This window comes from Artemia franciscana, chromosome 14 (assembly GCF_032884065.1).
Source record: "Artemia franciscana chromosome 14, ASM3288406v1, whole genome shotgun sequence".
NCBI classification, from domain to species: domain Eukaryota; kingdom Metazoa; phylum Arthropoda; class Branchiopoda; order Anostraca; family Artemiidae; genus Artemia; species Artemia franciscana.
In genome coordinates, this window is record NC_088876.1 from 6256261 (window position 1) to 6262568 (window position 6308).

General features: G+C 33.4%; 2 long non-coding RNA genes across 2 annotated transcripts in view; one reads left to right on the forward strand and one right to left on the reverse strand.

Annotated features, from left to right (window-relative positions):
- LOC136035233 (uncharacterized) overlaps nt 1-4319 on the reverse strand; it is a 48173-nt gene extending 43854 nt beyond the window's left edge. Inside the window, exon 1 of the long non-coding RNA XR_010619371.1 lies at nt 3929-4319. This is a non-coding gene — a long non-coding RNA (uncharacterized LOC136035233). The remainder of the gene's footprint in view (nt 1-3928) is intronic.
- LOC136035232 (uncharacterized) lies at nt 79-2900 on the forward strand. The gene is made up of 2 exons (XR_010619370.1): nt 79-1015; nt 2691-2900. It is a non-coding gene; the product is annotated as an uncharacterized LOC136035232 (long non-coding RNA).
- Nucleotides 4320-6308: the final 1989 nt, after the last annotated feature.

The following is a 6308-nucleotide window of genomic DNA, read 5'->3' on the forward strand; positions in this document are numbered from 1 at the left end:
TTATATCTAAGATCTTATTTATTTTTTATTTATAATTATTTTTATTTTATTTTTTTTATTTACTTATTATTTATTTCTGCTCAGATTCTCTCTTGTTGCTTCATCATAGATCAAATTTTTGAAGAAAATCTCGTCAAAGTCCTTAAACGACTAATCAGAATAGAATTAAGAAAAATGTTGGCAAAAAAAGCCCTAAAAGGTGAGATCAGAGCCCCGAGATTTTCATTAAAATCGTTTTCTGTCAAAAGATGTAAGATTTTAGCACATTGATTTGCTAAAAAACGGGACTTATTCGTGAACAGCGTTATCATTTCAATCACAACTGCGAATCATAATTAAAAAGTATATAAATATCCGTAAAGAAATTTTCAAATACAAGAAAAGGGAAAGAAATAAGTTGGCCAAAGAAAAGACAAAGTACAATTTTCTTCTTTATTTTTTTTTTTTTTTTCATCTTTTGTTATGATCTATACTAAGTAGGTTACGCTAATGTTGCATAATTCAGTAACAACCAGGTGTGTGCCATTACACATACCCTATAAAAAATCTAAATTAAGTATTTGCATAATTAACATGTTTTCTTTAGGTTTATGCCATGGGGTGGCAAATCAGAAATTTTATTTGAGTTATGGAATTTTCGGCATGAATTTAATTCCTCTTTTCTGTTTATTTTTCACAGAGTAATAACTTTTTTAGGATTTGTATTTTCCTAGAAGGCGATCGACACCAAAGAAAATAAACAATACTATTTTTTTTTTCTTTAATATTTCTTTTTAGCCCATTGCTATGATGTACTTTATACGAATATAGAGGTACGTAATTCAGGATAGATAACATTGGAGACTGAATGGAAGCGGATATTTGTCGCTTTAACATTGCTCCAATAGAAATTAGAAACTAGATGTCCTTTATGGGTATAGATGTCGTTACTAATGCGATGCAAAGCATAACTTACTTAGTAAATAGCAAGCTGTGAGTGATTGTATGTTAAGAATTAATTAACAAAATAATATGGGTAACTATAGGATTTTGCTATGTAACATTAAATAGTATTGATTGTTTTTGTTTCTTAGCAACATCCACTCTTATCCATTCAGTGGCGTCAATCAGGGCTGAGGTATTTGCCTGACAGTATATTGCCACTGAAAGTGTGGCGTGTGGCCACTTTGTTAAATAAGCAAAAAATTGGATAGCGGGTGTAATTAATTTGCAATGCTTGATAACCAGTGTTATCTTTTATAATTATTTTTTGGAATTAGATTAATTCTAGAATTATTTAAGCGTGATAAAATTAAGGGGTAGAAGTGTTTGATATTTCCGCAACATAATATTAGGCCTTTTTCATAAATAATTTTTGAACAGATATATTTTTAGATTGGCAATTACATGTTTTTATATCGTTATGACCCTTACGAAAGGACGTATCTCAATGTTGTTTTAAAAATTATTTTAATTTATCCACTTTTAATTATATAATTTAGTGTTAATAATTACTTACGTTATGTAATTAGATTAATTATTTTAAAAGTTATTTTTAAAGAGTTATTCATAACTGAAACTCGTTGAATTTTGCAAGTCTTTATATACTTCATAGAATATAGGAGAGATCAGCTAGGTTTCAGGATTGACTAGTTTCCCTGGATGACTTCACATCGGCTGTGCTTCCCAATTGAGTTTTCATATTACTGAGTTTTCATATTACTGAGTTTTCATATTACCATTTGAGTTTCATATTACTGAGTTTTCATATAGTGCTTAAAGGACCAAATATATCTTGAGCTAAATATCTGCCATTATAAAATTATTTGCCCTTAGCAGCAGAACCTGTTGAGTGACAGGCTTAAAAGGAGAAACGTCTTGCGCACACTATTATACATCTTACCTCCAACACAAAATATGAAATCCCCCCTCCCAAAAAAAATCCTGAATTTTTCATTGATTAAAATTATGAAAGTGTAAAAAAAATCAAATTAATACACAGAAATATTTTGTGGTAAAGGAAAATTTCATACATAATAGAATCATTTAACATGTAATAAAATTTATGTCAACTAAAATATATAATAATATGTAGTAGGATCTAAATGATCAAATTAAGTGCTGCCGCAAATCTTTTAGTGTGCATTGGTATATAGTTTTTCACTTGTCACTTAAAATTTTATGTTTATTAAATTTGTTTCAATTAATATGAATAAAACCGTATCGCAAACATAACTTTTAACCGGGAATTTGTCAGCAGACTAATTCTCTCTCTCTCTCTCTCTCTCTCTCTCTCTCTCTCTCTCTCTCTCTCTCTCTCTCTCTCTCTCTCTTTCTCTCTCTCTCTCTCTCTAGGTTTCTAGGTTTCTAGGTCTTGCTAGGTCAGACATCAGGAGGCCTCAGGTTCAACTCTCACCAAAGACTAGTCATTTTTCATAGAGAATTTCATCATTTATTATGGCACAAAAAATGGTCTTTTTGGGTGACACGATGGCATTTTCTTGAAATCCAGTCAGGGCCACTTTTGCAATCTGACTGAATGAAATGTTTTGTTGTTTTTTTTGTATCTAATATCTAATTGTATCGATTCTTTTGAATCGATACAATTATCGATTCACTAATACAATTCACTAATACAATTCACTAATACAATACAATACAATTTTTATCGATTCTAATATCTTTTTGTATCGATTCTCCTTTTTTTTCAGTGGTTGATCTCTTTGACGCCGTGCAATATATGGATTTAAAACGCTCAGGATCGTATAGCAGCGTTCGAAGATTAAATGGCTAGAAGTTCCTATTCATTAGGATGTGAAAATATGTGCCAGACAAATTTTGTTGTTTTGATATTTGGGAGGTGGAGGTATTTTTGTATCTTTGTTTTCCGGAACGTAAATAAAATACTCTAGTCGTCTTTATATTACATATTATAAAGATATAATGATATATGATAATATTATTATTAAAAAAATGCAATATCGTTGTTGATACAGAGTACATAATATTATCATTCTAAAATGTAATAATTATTTTTATTGATGTATCCCATAGAAATAGAGATTTTACTTGAAAAAGTTCTGTGCCTCAAAATTTTCACTGGTTTAAAATGCCAGTTATATTTAGCTTTAAAATAGCTGGACAAATTTATCACATAATCAATTTAGCAGTGCATGTGTTACAAAGTACTGAGGGGGATTTTGGGCCACCTTCACATGGCCAAATGTACTTTTTAAACCCCAACGAAGCTGTTGAGGATCGCATCACACATCTTTAAGTTGTGGGATTTCTCATAACCTAATTAACCTCTTGGAAGAAATATTGCGAGACACATATGACTATTCTAAAGGCTACGAAAAAATGCGAGAAGCGGAGGATGATCATTGGGACAACAGCCTCCGATCGTGCAGCTCATTTTCACCGTGCCAGATGGTCTCGATTATAGACGGTTCAATCTTTGTGCATGATATGAAGTGGGCGGCGTGCTTACTCTTAATGGTGACAACAATTTTCCACCAAATGAAATAGCTGTAAAACAACTTGGCAAAAATCTTGTCAGTTTAAAATCGTGTGAAACCCTTTACATACCCAATGTTTTATCCAGCTGGAACTTCAGGATGGTCAGGGGGTATGTACTTCAAACACCTTACTTAAGTCGTCTGCATATAACACGGCTTGAATTAGTGAGGTATCGTATCACTTTCCAACCTGAACATGCCAAAAGCCTTACTGTACTGTATAGCCATACATGTCAAAAGCCTTACTGTGAGAACCAGCCTGTGTCGGGTTGGTTTTAATGCTTTTCATTTTGGTGGACGACTAATCCAACAGTACCTTGTCGATGCCAATATTCATGTTGAGCGTAATCGCATTGACTGGATGAAATTTAACTAGAAAACTATTATGGCTGAAAACTACGTAGGTATTACAGGACTTCTTAACGACTTACCCTGGAAACAGAATGTATTTGTTGGCGAAAAAGTAATAGCAACGTCATCATTCATCGGATCAACATGCTGCTTTGCTGAACATTTTGAAGACGCCTTGGTTATTCTTCGTCATTTGGACCCTCAGATGTCTTCATAACTGTGAATTGTAATCATGACTGGCCTGAATTTAAAGAAGCACCAACTATTGTAGAGAGAGATCGGTATATTCAAAAACTATCATAGCATAGCTAAATTCAGTTTTTTTTTTACAAAATCATACATTTAAACAAAAATCACACACTACGACTCAGCATTAAAAATTGATGTGAAGAATGGTACAAATGAGTTGGCGTAACGATTAGTTCGTACATTAGGGGGTAGAAGTTTATTTTGTAACCGAGTTCGACTGTTGGGAGGGGCTGGTTTGGGTAGTAGTGATCGGTGGCTCTTATTGGTTAGGACAGATTTTCCAAATTGCTGAATAAGGTGTTCAAGCCGGACTTTAAAGTGGAGATAAATTTAATTTAGTGAGGGCTTGATCATAGAGTATGTCTAATAGTTCTATGTCAATTTTGAATTTTGGGTCAACCTGCCTGAGACTCTAGGCAGGCATGACTTGCTAAAAGATAACAAACCGTGTATTGGTCCAATAGGAGAGGCACCCGCATAGGCAAATAAACAGTAGGCGAACAAATAATAAAATACAATATAAATATTAATATTCCTATGCTCATAAACATCTAGATGGAATACCGGCATAATTATGTACGTTACTCAAATTTCAAAACTGACATTTGACGATATAATCAATAATATTAATCAGGGAAACATATTTGGAAAGGTTGAGGCATATGTGTATATGATTGACCTTCAAAAACCTAGACTACCACATATGCATTTGCTATTGATCATGAGCCCTCAGGATCGAATCAATAATCCAGTTGAAATCGATGGTTTTACTTCAGCTTAAATTCTAAATTGCAGCGATCCATTATTAAAAGAACTAGTCTTAAAGTGGATGACTCGTAATCCGTGTAAAGATTTAAATCCAAATGTGAGTTGCATGATCAACAAAAATGGAAAATTCCAGTGCCGCTTCGGTTTTCCAAAGCAATACAATTCAGTCACATCTATCGCGGATGCTGAAAAACCAAAGTATGGCGTCGTCATGATCCCAAATTATGTCACAAGAACGATCTAAATAGGTTAGGACTTTAAGAAATTTCTTTTATTTTTCCAAGAGGGGGTTATAACGAACCTTTGGTGACGTCTGACATCAAGAAAAGGCTCAAATTATCTGCAGTTAGAAGACAAGTGCTAATGAGAAACATATATAGAAGCCTGCCGCGTGCCAAGTGCCAGGGCCCGGCGGCGAAGCCGTTTTTACAGGCTAATAGAATAGAGACAACAAGAAACAAGTGGAGACAAATAGGAGAATAGGACAGAATTACAGCACTGACATTTTACAGGAGAATACAATATAGAGTAGAATGGAGAAAGAGAATAGAATGGAGACAAATAGGTTTTAGATAAAGTGCATAGTACATCCACGAGGGCCTCCAGAAATATTGTCAAGATGAGGGTCTCTTTAAAGGTCTATAAACTTCACAGAGCAGATTTTACACCTTATGATAAAACAGAATTGTTTTACTTTAGTTTTATTTATTTTGTTAATTATCCCCACAAATTTCCGTGATTCTAAACTTGGAAAAACAGATCCATTGTAAAAGCTTGTTTTGTTTTAAAACAAACACGAGAGATTTAAATTTCTCGGACCTCAGCCAGATACCTTTTCTTCAGGTTGAAATTAGAAATGTTCCATAGCTTCCTCTTGTCTGTGTCATCGTTCTAAATTTACGGAAAAATGTAAGATAGTGCCAGCCATTTGGCCGTGATATAATTGTAAAAACTTCCCAGAGGTCCTTCTTGAGTTTTATCCGGTGTTCTAGTATACCTCAAAGCGAATCGTTTTTGGTAAAACTGCTACTATCTCGACAACAGAATCATTTAATTGATATTTAAGTGACTGATGCAAATTCAATTAATAGCTGTACGGGGCGCAAATTAATGAAAATGTGGGGATGGGAAAAGTCTGTTTTTCAAAATAAATGTGGGGGGGAGTGAAGTATTTTTTATTTATTTTTAATAAAAATACCAAAAATGGTGTTTTTTCCAACCGTAGACCAACTCACTAAGCTGAAATACTACCAAGGTTTGAAGCTAAGCTTATAAAAAAAATAAAATAGCACTCAAAGCGAATCATTTTTGGTAGAACTGCAACCAAATTGATTACAAAACAAATTGGATGATATTTAAACGGGTGATGCCAATTCTATAAATAAGTGCCAGGGGTTTAAACTGATGAAAATGTGGGGGGGAGGCAAAGATTTTCTTCAGTTA